The 12,059-nt window shown below is 45.3% G+C and overlaps 1 long non-coding RNA gene across 1 annotated transcript; it reads right to left on the reverse strand.

The window, feature by feature from the left end:
• Positions 1–2,169: 2,169 nt before the first annotated feature.
• LOC117286929 lies at positions 2,170–12,046 on the reverse strand. The gene is made up of 3 exons (XR_004518081.1): positions 11,904–12,046; positions 3,341–3,409; positions 2,170–2,619 (listed from the first exon to the last, which is right to left on the reverse strand). It is a non-coding gene; the product is annotated as an uncharacterized LOC117286929 (long non-coding RNA).
• Positions 12,047–12,059: the final 13 nt, after the last annotated feature.

The following is a 12,059-nucleotide window of genomic DNA, read 5'->3' on the forward strand; positions in this document are numbered from 1 at the left end:
GCTTGCCATCCTCTTGTCGCTTCCCAGAGGGCTGGGGTTACAGATGAGCACCTCCATGCCCAGCTCCCATACCCTTTCTGTAGCGCAGATTTTATTTAAGGAAAGAGCACAGATGGGAGGGGTGACACAGACTAAATGAGGCAGTTTTCAAACAAAGAACTTGACCATGTCAGTGGTTTGTGAAAACAGCTTATTAGCTTTCAATCGGCATTTTATAAATGGAAATAAAGCAGAAAAACTTTGACAACACTGCACTTGGTAGTAGTAAGTGCTGCTTTGGAAACTTCTTTCACTTGTCTATAAAGCTGTTCTCATCCTCTCCTTTATTCATTTTTTAAATATTTTTATTGTTTGGTGGGCATTTGCAGTGTTTCACACATAGACCTTAGTAAAACAGAAAAATAGACCTTCTTTCATCTTATAAAAGAAATATATAAGAATTTTTGACATAGACATGTCGTGACCCTCTTGTCGTGACAAGAGGTGATGGGACCGTCTCTAAGCGCCAGAGTTTTCAGTAGTTTTGATGCAGGAAGACCACTATATGTGGTTATTTGACACTTCTACACCAGTTCCCATGTGAACACAATCAAACCCAAGACAATATGGAAAATGTAGTGATACAAAAGGCATAGAAGCCATTCAAAAGTTTTTTTTTTTTTTTTTTAAGAAAAGGAAACTAGAAAAATATAGCACAAATTTAATAGAAAAAAAAAACTTTCACAAGGTCTTGCTCAAAGTTCTGGAAACTGGAAAGTGGAGGGAGAGAAGATGGGAGAGAGGAAAAAGAGTCTGATGCTCTGAGCTCTCTATTTTCTGGAAATGTGTGTGGGTTTGTGAGTCTGGTAGGATAAAGCAAGCAATGGGCGAGCAGAGCGTGACTGTGTTCTGAGGATGCAACCTCCGACCCACCGTCTTCGACGGGGGCGTCCTTTGCCTCAGGTTCTGCACTCCATCTAATCTTGAAATATAACCCACTAAAAATGTGCAGACACCCAAAGGTCTCATTTGTTATCTTTTTCAACATTCCACTCAGTAAACTAGGCAGTCGTCTGTGAAAAACTTTAACTTGTAAATATATGTGAGAGGTGCTTGCCAAAATGCAATTAATTTGGGGAGAGTTTGTTGTACAAAGAAGGATTTTAAGATCCCCAAAGGGATTTCATGACCCCTTAATAGTAGAGTTACTTAACAATGGAATAAGATTGTAATAATAGGACCGGTTGTTTGTAATAAATAGAAAATGTACATACTCTGTGCATATCTGGCATTAGCTAAGGCAGGTTAAACGTTGCAGAAAAATATGGGCTTCTTGTTCACACTAAAATCCAGTGTGGTGTTTCTTGTTCACTGGTTTTGCTGAAAGGTTTCCCAGCAAATGGCTATTCACGGATCCAAGTTCCTTTCATCCCTTAACACCATCACCTTCAAGCCTCTTTAAGTTCACAACAGAAGGAAAGAGAAAGTGCACAGGACTGTACATATTTTAGCTTGGAAGTAACACACATCACTTACATGCAATCGCATGGGCCAGAGCACGCCACTCAGATACCCAGAGCTCAGACATGTCTTGGGAGCAACAACTGTACACCATAAGCCTGCAGTTACTGAGGAATAAATGAATGCATGGTACTGATTGTTTTATTTTATGATTAGTTTATTGTGCCTACAATTGTATTTCATGTCTTATTTTAAATCGTTTTACAGACTAATACAGGACACACACTTATTTAGTCATTTAGTCATTTTTCTGCTTTTCCTGACAGGTCTTTCAAAGATTCTGTACCATGTCTCAGGATGACAGAAGTGGAATTTTCCTTAGGAAGTACAGTAATTCACAGATCTGGTAAATGAACTTCAAATCCCCTCTGACTTGGACCTCGGTAAGCTACACAAACCCCACTTTGGCAGTGTGTATAACTAAACACATTTGAGGTGCAGTCGCTCAGGTTAATTTTAGTTCAGCTAATTATGGGACATGGATAATAAAGCCAAGGCAATAATTGTAGCCAGCACATAAGAGAATTATTTGTGGCTAAAAAGGCCAATTAAATTGCAGCTGATTCTATTTTATAGGGACTTGCCTTGCATTATACATTGAATTTACGATGACTTCTGAAATCAGAATCAAAATGTTTTAAATTGTCAGAAGTCTTTAATATCACCAGAGACGATAGGAAAGGATGTATTCAGTGGTTGCATGAATTCTGGTTATAAGAGTGAAGTTTGTCCCTGTGGACAGAAACATTCCTCAAGCCGTCTTTAACGTGAAGAGATACGCTGCCAAGCTATCTAATTGGCTTTGTTCTAAACCTCTGTTCATCCATTATAACTGATTGCCCTTTAATCAACAGTGCTGTATCAACCATCTCCGTTCCTTCCATAAAAGCTACAGGATGATGCCCACAGTGTCTCTTGTGAGACTGAGACCAGAAGCAGACAGTCTAGGTGCACACAATGGTTCCTGGAGGCTCCAGTCTCCCTCCAGCTTTCTGTTGCATGGTCCCTAGAACGTGACTGCCATCCTCGTGGTCCAGAATGACCCTTAAATCCCCATTCATTCATGAGCAGGGCAGAGAGCCTCACCTCTTTCTTTTCAAGAGACTTCTCGGACGTATCCTATACATATTAAAATAAAATGTTTAATGGACCACGGTGACACTTTGAAATGATTCTCTAACTTATCTTGATTAACAACCAACCTCCCAATAATATTTCATAAAAGAGCTTCTAATTCAGTATCCCTTGGTTCCAAATACTAAATAAGAATAGGATGCTTCACAGAATGAATTAAACATTTCTTTTTTGAGAAATATAAACTGTGGGAATTAAAGACTGGCATTTGATTTAGGGCTTGTGTTCACCTGACAGACTAGCTATGTCAACTTGAGCACAGTCTAAGTCGCTATAACAGACATCCCAGAATGCAGTGGGTTAAATAAGATATAAATTCTTTTTTTTTTTTCCTCATGTATCAGTCCAGCACTGGTTATGTGGCTTAGAGGTGGTAGGACAACTTTGTCCTCTTAAGAGACGTTATTCTTCCTGTAATCCCAGCACTCTGGGAGGTTGAGGCAGGAAGATCACACATTCAAGCTTAGCCTGAGCAACTTGGCAATTTAGGAAGGCTCTGTCTCAAAGGGGGGGAAAAAGATGAAGAAGTCTAGTGTGAAAGCCCTGCATTAAATTCTCACTTTTGCATGCAAAAATATATTATTTTATGCACAAAGGTGCTTTCCACAATGCTTAACTTGGGTGTCTCTTTAGGAGGGCCAGGAAGTAAATAAAAGCCAACTCCATTTAAGAAAATCCAGGAGTGGTATATGTCACTTCTACTCACATTCTGCTGGCCAGCACTTAAATCATGCCACCCGACTCAGCTTCTTGGTAGCCAACTAAAACGTGATTTCTGTAGAAGAAGGAGAGGACAGATACTTTTATCAAAAAGCAGTCTCTGAGACAGTAGTTTGTCATTAGTGAATGTAATCCATTCTAGGTCATCTGATAGGATGTACTTCCTGAAAATGTTAGGAGCATGTTCTGGACTTGAGAGAACTCACAGCTTTATAAACGATGAGTGAGTGGTGGGATGACGTAGGGCAAATAAAGCTATTGGTCCTGGTTATTAAGTGGTGCTGAGTCTTCCAGACCATCACGAGGGACATGCATGAAGAGGGTCACAGCACCTCATGCCTGCCCATCCCCTACCATGTTGGGCCATGCATGAGGGGACTTCCATGTCATGTGGGCCTAACAACACAGTGACTCTAACTGAGTTTTCACTTTTCCATAATTGTGTAGTTGCAGCCAAATGTTTCCTGAGAGAACAGTTTGAGTTTAAAGCCAAAAAAAAAAAAATCTCTCCATGATCCAGGTTATCATCATCATCATCATCATCATCAAATCAATTTACATTAATGTTTTTTGAAAAGAGGAACGTGACTAACTTGTTCTCAGATAGATGAACTAACTTTCCCTCCCTCCTTTCTTTCCTTCCTCTTTTTTCCTTCCCAGCTTTATTGATATACAATTAACATAGCATATAATTCATCGATTTAAAATGTATAATTCTTTTAGTTGTAGAACATTTACAGAATTGTGCAATCGTCATTATAATCAGTTTTAGAACATTTTCATCAACCCCTCTATAAAAAACCTCTGCCAGCAAATTAGTCCCTCAATTCTCATCTTTTGGAAATTATTAGTTTACTTTCTGTATCCATAACTTTGCCTATTCTAGACATCTCATATAGCTGGAATTATCCAATGTGTGATTTTTTTGGTGACAGATTTCTTTCACTTAGCAGAATTTTTTTCAAGGCTTATCCATGTTATGACATGTATAGGACTTCCTTTCTTTTTATAGGGAAATTATGGTCTTTCTGTGTATATTGACATATTTATTCATCCACTGATGGACACGTGTGATATTTCCACTTTGGGCTATTATGAATAATACTCCTTTGAAAATTAATGTACAAATTTTTATGTGGATATATGCTTTACTTTCTCTTGGATAAATAGCTAGGAGTGGAATTGCTGCATTATATGGTAACTCTAACCTTTTGGGCACTGTTAGATTGTGTACCAAAGTGGTGGCACTTTTATTTTACAATCCCTCCAGCTATGTGAGAGTGTTAATTTCTCCATTAGCTTGCATACACTTGTTAGCTGTCACTTTTATTCCAGCCATGCTAGTGGGAGTAAGATATTTTCTAGTTGCTTTCATTTTCGTTTTCCTCATGACTGGTAATATTGACCATTTTTCATGTGCCATTTGCACATCTTCTTTGGAGGAATACTTGCTTAGGTCCTTTGCCCATTTTCAAATTAGGTTATTCATTGACTGGATTGTTTATTAATGGTCATTTTATGATTAAGCTGCAGGTATTCTTTCTACATTGTAGATATAGACCCCCATCAGATACATAATTTGCAAATAGTTTCTTTGTATTCTGTCTATGTAGTAATGAGTGTACTACCAGTTCTGTGAGTTGCTTTTTGAGTGTCTTGATGGTGACAAAGACATATTTCTTGCCTGCAAGTAGCTTTCAGGCAAAAGCATCACATAAATACAATACAAGGACAAATTTGATTACAATGAAGCAAAAACAAACAAATCAGTGATGGGGAACTTCTAGAGCTTTCAATGATGCAACAGCCTGCTGTGGCATATGTGCCCTGGGCTTGCCATCCCAGGTGGAGAACAGGTGTCTGCAGACTCCCAGGATAGTACCGGCAGATCCTTTGGGTGAGGATCAATGGTTTGGTCCATCAACTCAATCAAAACAGCAATCAATAAAATGAAAACAAAATTGATTTGGCTGGATTTACCTTTTAAGAAAGCTGACAGAATGTCTGACTGAATCTCATGTATATTTGGCAATAAATTATCCAAGGACCTCACTGTTCTTCAACTTGTTGACCACAAAATCTATCCTACTTGTGTAGAATAATAGAATTACTGTTGTGTTGGAACGGAGAGATTCTTCAGTTTGCATGTGAGGAAGCTGAAGGACTCTTATGAGGTCTCATGCTGCCTGGAAGAGTTCAATACCAGAAACTCCCTGCCCTGAATTCCAGGCCAAGCTTCTTTCTGGTCCAGTGCTCCCTTATTGCTCCGTTGCCTGCCTTTCTTAGTTGCCTGCTGAACTTTCCAAATTGTCTTCTGCAAAGTGAGAATTTCCAAGCAGTACGGAGGATCTTATTGAAGCAGGATGGGGCAGTTGTCAGAGCCCAGGGTTGGAGTAGCTGGGCCCGTCACTGCAGGTCTGTTTTCCCTCTGATGTAGCAGGCAGAGAGCTCCCTGTGAGGGAGGTGTTCAGGCTGAGGGTCACTCTAGCCCAGGAACAGATGACAGGACAGCAGGCAGTCCGTCCCCTTCTAGGGAATAAGGCGAGGATTCCTTTAACACATTGTGACAACTAATCTCTCTATAGCATCTGACTGAGAGGTTTTAATTACTACTGTGCGAGACACATGATTTCTTGCTACACACAAACATCCGGGGCTTCTCTGTCATGATCTTTTGCAGAGCATCTCTCAGCAGAGTGAGTTGATCTTGAATCCTTTTTCTTCCTGTCTCTGTCTTTTCCTGTTTTTTTATTTCCCGCTTCCTTTCACTTCTTCTGAGTTTGTGAGAAAAGGTTTACCTATTTCATGCTTCGAACAGGAGCCTGGGTCCTTCAGGTCTCCTCTCTCAGCTACAGCAGGGAAGCCAGCGGTCGCAGGGAAGGGAGGTGTTTTCACAGGCTCGCTGGCGTCTGGTGCAGGCCTCCTTGGGAGGGAACAGCTTTGCACAGGAATGGCAGAAGTCACCAGGGGGGAGCTGGGGCAAGCACCCAACCTGGAGTCCCAATCAGCTGAGGCCGGTGTCACCGCAACACCAAGTGTGTGTGCCATTAAATGAATCAATGTCTGTATAGGGACAAATGTCTGAGCAGTCAGCAGCATCATGATATCCAGCTCGGATTCCTCACATTTAAATATGAATCGATCCAAGTCATCCAACGGATCAGCTTGAAAGGGCCCTTGAAACACCCATTTATCAATATCCCTGCCTCTTTGCAGAACAATACTGCAAAAGATGACAGGGAAAGTTTTAGAAAACACAGATATCGATCAGGCTGGCTTGAGTACCAAGGTCTTCCACAGGGAAGACTTTCCTAGCAGTTTAAATTTAAAAATTGATACCTATTTCACTTAAAGGAAAGAACACGAGTCAATAGGAAGGATCGGAGATCATCACCAAGACATCTCCATGTCCAGACCGAGATTGATACCTTAGTGTCCTTCACATACTCTGGTAGTTCCCGGCTCGGAGGGGAAGTCTCTCCCCAAAGTCACCCGCAGGGCTAGAAGAGTGAGTGAGTAGTGTTGATAATTCTTTCCCTTTCCATTTAAGTTGTCACCAAGTACAAAACCAGAGCCACTTTGCAGATATGAATTGATAACCTGTAAGTTGACACTAAAAGTTTTAATGGAAAGAAAGTTAATCACCTTCATTCCGTATTCCAGAAAGAATCCCTCAGCTCAGTGGTGCCACACCTGCCTGGCAAGTGCAGGGTTCTGAGTTTGATTCCTGGTAAGCGCCCCCACTAAAAAAAAGATTGTTCACTGTCTACACAGGGTTCTGTGAACCTTAGCATTTTTTCTCTGCTCAGACTCCTAAATCTGTAGCATTTTACTTCCACTGTTCCCTGCTGTGCTGCCCTTTTTCCTCTGCATGGCTTGCTTGGGTGACAGAATGAGCTCTATAGCTCCTACTCAGGGCTCCAACACGTCACCCTGTCCTGATCTGGTCCTCGGTCTGATAATGGATGGCCCAGTGTTCTGGCTCTACTTACTTTTCAGAGTCAATTCCATTACAAAAATCTTTCCCTCTACCAAATAACTGATCACAAGTTGGACTCTTCCTGTAACCCAAACCCTCCTTCCTGTACCTTTTCATTTCTAAGCTTTCCTTTTCTGCCTCATCCTTCTAGAATGCCCTCCCTTCCTCAGTGTGTTAGTCAGCTTTTTGTCTCTAGGACCAAATGTGGACATATGCAACCTACAAGAGAAAATACTGATTTTGGTTCAGAGGTTCCGGTCCATGCACTGATAGCACCAAGGCAGAAACAGCACAGCAGGAGAACATGGGACAGGTCAGAGGAGGATGACAAGCCCTTCCTGGTCACACACTCAGAGGCCCAGCTCCTCCATCCAGGCTCCACCCAGTAACAGCACTTGTGTCTCTGAACTCATCAATGGGCGAATCTACTCATGAGTACAGTGCCCCATCACATGAGCCTTTTGGGGGACACTTTCATCCTGAACATGATAACACTCAGGGCTCTCTCCAAGCCATCACAGTTCTACTCATTTTTAAAGATCTGGCCCAAATGCCTCATTTTTCCAAGGCCCCTGCTCGGAACCTTCATAGACCATTTCTTGCAACTCCTCAGTTCTCTGTTCATATTCCGACTTGAGAGGGTTCAAGAGGAGGAGGAGACATTTGCTTCAGCTTTGTCCTTGAAGGGATGGGTGCCCCTAAATGTGCCCCTCAGTTTCCTCGAGCCTCAGTTTCTTCATACATCAGTGAGATGGTAGACTGAATGGTTTCTAAGGGCCTCCCTGGAAATTCCATTTCTTATAGTGTGAGACTCAACATCATAACTGTCCTGCAAATGTGCTGTCTCCTTCAGGACAAATTTGATAGCTTATTCACTTAAAGTTTCCATCTTCTTCCTTGATAAAAGCATATCTTGCACAGCATAAGTCCTAAATACATACTTCTTAAGTATAAGAAAGGATGAAACAAAATTTCTTACTGCAATTTGATCAGATTTTTGTTTTCAGACATATGGAAATAAGCATGATGGGCACTATTTACTTAGTAACTACTTACCACTTCCTTGTGTTCATACACAACACTTGCTTTAGCTAAGCAGTTATGTGCTAATAGCAAATTTGAACTCAGTGAAGTGGGGCTTTCTCACTGTCCTCATTTTCTTTTTCTGTGTGCACATGGGCTTTTGTTTGTTTGTTTGTTTTCTTAAACAAAATGTGTAAGATAAATAATGACTTGTTTAAGCAGAGACGTCTCAACTTCAACAAAAGGTGCATGCTTTTGAGTTTTAAAGGGGAGCCTGGTTCCTTTTCCTACCTCTGCAGGTTCCCAAGTACTGGTTGGCTGTGCATAGTAAGTGGTCACCCATGTGATGGGATTTCAGAAGTGCCAGTGGGGCTGCCATCTGCCCTGCCTTTGTCGTGAAATAATTACTCCTCTGGTTCCAGAGGGCTTTGCACCTTCGAGAGTAGCCAGATGAAGTGCTCCTCACACTACTGTGGGTGATCTTTTAAGCCAGCAACATTTACCGCAAGTGGAACCCAAGGTCCGTGAGATGTCAGTTGGTCTTGTATCAAAAGGGGGCTTCTGCGGTGAAAAGGATAAAGCTGAGCAGATAGCGCTGGTGCAGGATTTCTTAGTCTCCAGCAGGCGGATGTGCACAGTGAATCGTCAAAAGGAGAAGGCAGGCGTCGCGTTTCTAAAACCTTTGTGACTGGAACTAGAACCTTCCTGACTTATTATTTTTACCATTAAGTGCTCCGAGGGTTTAGATTTGCACTGAGCGTATTTTAGGGAAAATCTGCTACTGGGGGATATGAAAGGTAGCCAAATAGCACATGCGAAGAAGCAAGCAAGGCTGAAGTGGGAGTGCAGAGGTACCCAAGACAGAAGGCTGCCACCAGGCCTCAGGAGCGACAGGCAGAGGTGCTGAGCAGGTGGCGGGGGCCCCAGATCTGCCAGAGCCTCCTTGGCCGCCCAGCGCCTTTTCTCTCACAATGTTGCACCTGACTGGGCATTGGCTCTGTCCTCACACTTGCTCTGTGACCTTGAGGGGTCGGAGACAGCAGTGTCGTCTCCACAGCACGACTGCTGAGTGTTGGGCTCTGCACTTGGCAGGGGAAGCAATGAAGACTCTGACCCAAGAACTTCAATAGTCGGTGCCCATTAGATGCCAGAATTATCGCTCAGCTCATTAAATAAACAATGTCCCCTTTTCTGGGAGGGGCTATCGATGGATGAGGCAATGGGACATCAAGAAATCCTGTTGCTTGATAATATGGGGCTGCAAAATAGATCATAACTGATTCTTTCTTCCTTGACTTTCCAAAAGTTTCTTGGAGCTTCCAGGATGCAAATCCCTCAGACAAACAGGTTGACCACAACTGTAGAAGAAAGAGCATCTCTGGCCCAGTTACTGAAACTTCCTGGCACGACTGGAGGAGCTATGTAGGGTGCAGAAGGAGGTGGGGGAGAGCCACATGGGAAGAGATGGTGAGGAGGAGCAGGGGACAGCCTGGGGCACGAGAAGGGAAGAGCAGGGCGAAGGGCAGCTGCAGATGAGAGCAAGCGCGTGCCCAGCTGTCCCGGCTCCTAAGACCACTGCAGCCCAGGGCGCCCTCCCTCTCCCGGACCCATCCCACCCTGCCCTATGCACACCCACTGCTCCTGTTTCTCTCTGCCAGCACCAGCCTCTTCAGAAGCCCGTCCCTGACCCGGGGTCCCTGCTGCCACGGTCCTCTCTGCTGGAATGTCACTGATCTCAGTCTTCACCTCCCTGCAGAGTCAAGGGGCACACCTCTGGGGTTCTCCTCTGTAGCTCCTGGCGATCACACCCCAGAAGATAGTAAAGATTTGTCAAGCTCCACTTTCTCGCTTTCTTTGAACCCATTTCTCTCACCTCTGGGGCTTTCCCCTCAGAATCAAAATGCTTCTTATGCTTGTGGTGCTGCTACTTCCCTTTGCACTTGGGTTCCAGCCTTCCCTGGGAGGACCACAAGCATCTGAGGGGCACCTTTGGCCCCAGCAAGCTGTCTTGCCCACCCTGCTCGATCCCAACTGAGGTGGACCCAGATGATGTGTGAGCCCCAGTCCACACTTCACCCTGAGCTAAGCGGCACCTGCTTCTCTTCTTGCTGGGCGCTGGGCATGGAGGGCGAGAGAGAGAGAGCATTTCCTTTCTGTCTAGCAGGGATGGCAGGATGTCTGTACACAAGAGGGCTGAGGATGGAGCCCATCTCCCTTTCCCACCTTTGGTTCTGTGGTTCAAGGGCTGCAGGACTAAGAACGGGCACAAAGTGACTGCAGAGTTTGAGGGAGGGACAGAGCGGCTGCCACTGGTCCAGGAGGGGAGACGGGCTGAGCTAGCAGCAGCGCTTCCTCATCTGCCAGGGTGGCAGCCCGGCAGGGGGCTAATGAGAAGTGAGGAGCCAGGCAGGAGCTTCAGCTGGCCAGCAATTACGCTGCTGCTCAAATTGCTGACAGCACTGTCACTGGCTGCGGGGCCCAGGCAGCCGTGGCTGCTGCGACCTGTGCCGCAGGGCCCCCTCCGCCCTAATGAGGGTGTTACTGCCCCGCTGGCTGAGGGACCTGTGAGCTCTCCATGCCGGTCTCCCATGGGCAGGCCCAGCTTGGCCTCCAGGTCTCTAAAAGGAGGATGGACTTACGGTCGGGTCCATGAAAGGGAAAGAGCAAATGCCCACACCTGCCCAGTGGACTCTGCTCTAGTCTCTTGCTGGGTTCCTGCCTAAGCAGAGGGGGCAGGAGACTGCTGTGATGTCCCCAGCATCAGTGACCTGTGCTGCCCCACGCAGACCTGCAGTTGCCTTCCTCAGAGCCCTGCTGGTGACTCAGGCCGGAAGCCAGCCCTCTCTCCTGGCTCTGTCCAGCGCTTCCTCCCTGGAGTGGCCGGGCTGCCCGCATTGTGTGTGTCTGCATCCCCTGCTTGACCACAAGCCAGGTGGCGGCAGTGCCCTTCCCCTTTCTGTTTCCTGGCCTCACTTGTGGACTCCTCCAGATCCTTTGGTTTTCTGCTCCCTCCCTAACCCCAACCCAGGCGGGTGAGCTCCCTGGTCATTTTGTTAGAAAATCCCATCCCACTGTTTATCAAGGTCTTCTGGTGCTGAGTAGGAGGGTAAAGGTATTCTAAAGAGGCGGTGAAAGACTTGGGTCGTGGGAACTGAACTGAGGGCCTTTGCACTGAGCTACATCCCTGGCCCGTCTGAGTTGCTATTTATTTATTCACTAGGTTCTCCAGACTAGACTTGAACTTGAAATCCTCCTGCCTCAGCTTCTCGAGAGCTGCTGGGATGTCCAGCATGTGCCACCACGCCCTGGCCTCTACAGGACTGTTTTAAAGCAGTACGTTCTCTCTTGAGCCATGCGTGCCCCACAAACTAGGAAAAACCCTTTGCACTTTCACCTTTTTGCCCTTCTTTTCTAGGGTTTTGCTCTCTCCCTCCTGTGCTCAAGCCGATTCCTAGGGGCAGGGGGCAGACCCCACCCCGCCCCCGAGCGCATCTTTCACCTCCCCAGATCTAAAATTACTCCCCTCCCTTCCTCTTCCGGTTCCCACCTCTGCTTATATTCTCCTTGGAGGGAATAAATCAGGTAATAGCAACGTGGTGCGGTGGTGGTGATTTCAGGCGGTGACGGCGGAGGGTCCTGGTCGCTGGGAGCCACAGTCCTTGCCGAACGCGCACAGCCCGCAGCGAGCCCGGCCGGCGGGGAC

Source organism: Fukomys damarensis, unplaced genomic scaffold (genome assembly GCF_012274545.1).
Source record: "Fukomys damarensis isolate Sample0158 unplaced genomic scaffold, DMR_v1.0_HiC HiC_scaffold_19, whole genome shotgun sequence".
Taxonomy (NCBI): Eukaryota; Metazoa; Chordata; class Mammalia; order Rodentia; family Bathyergidae; genus Fukomys; species Fukomys damarensis.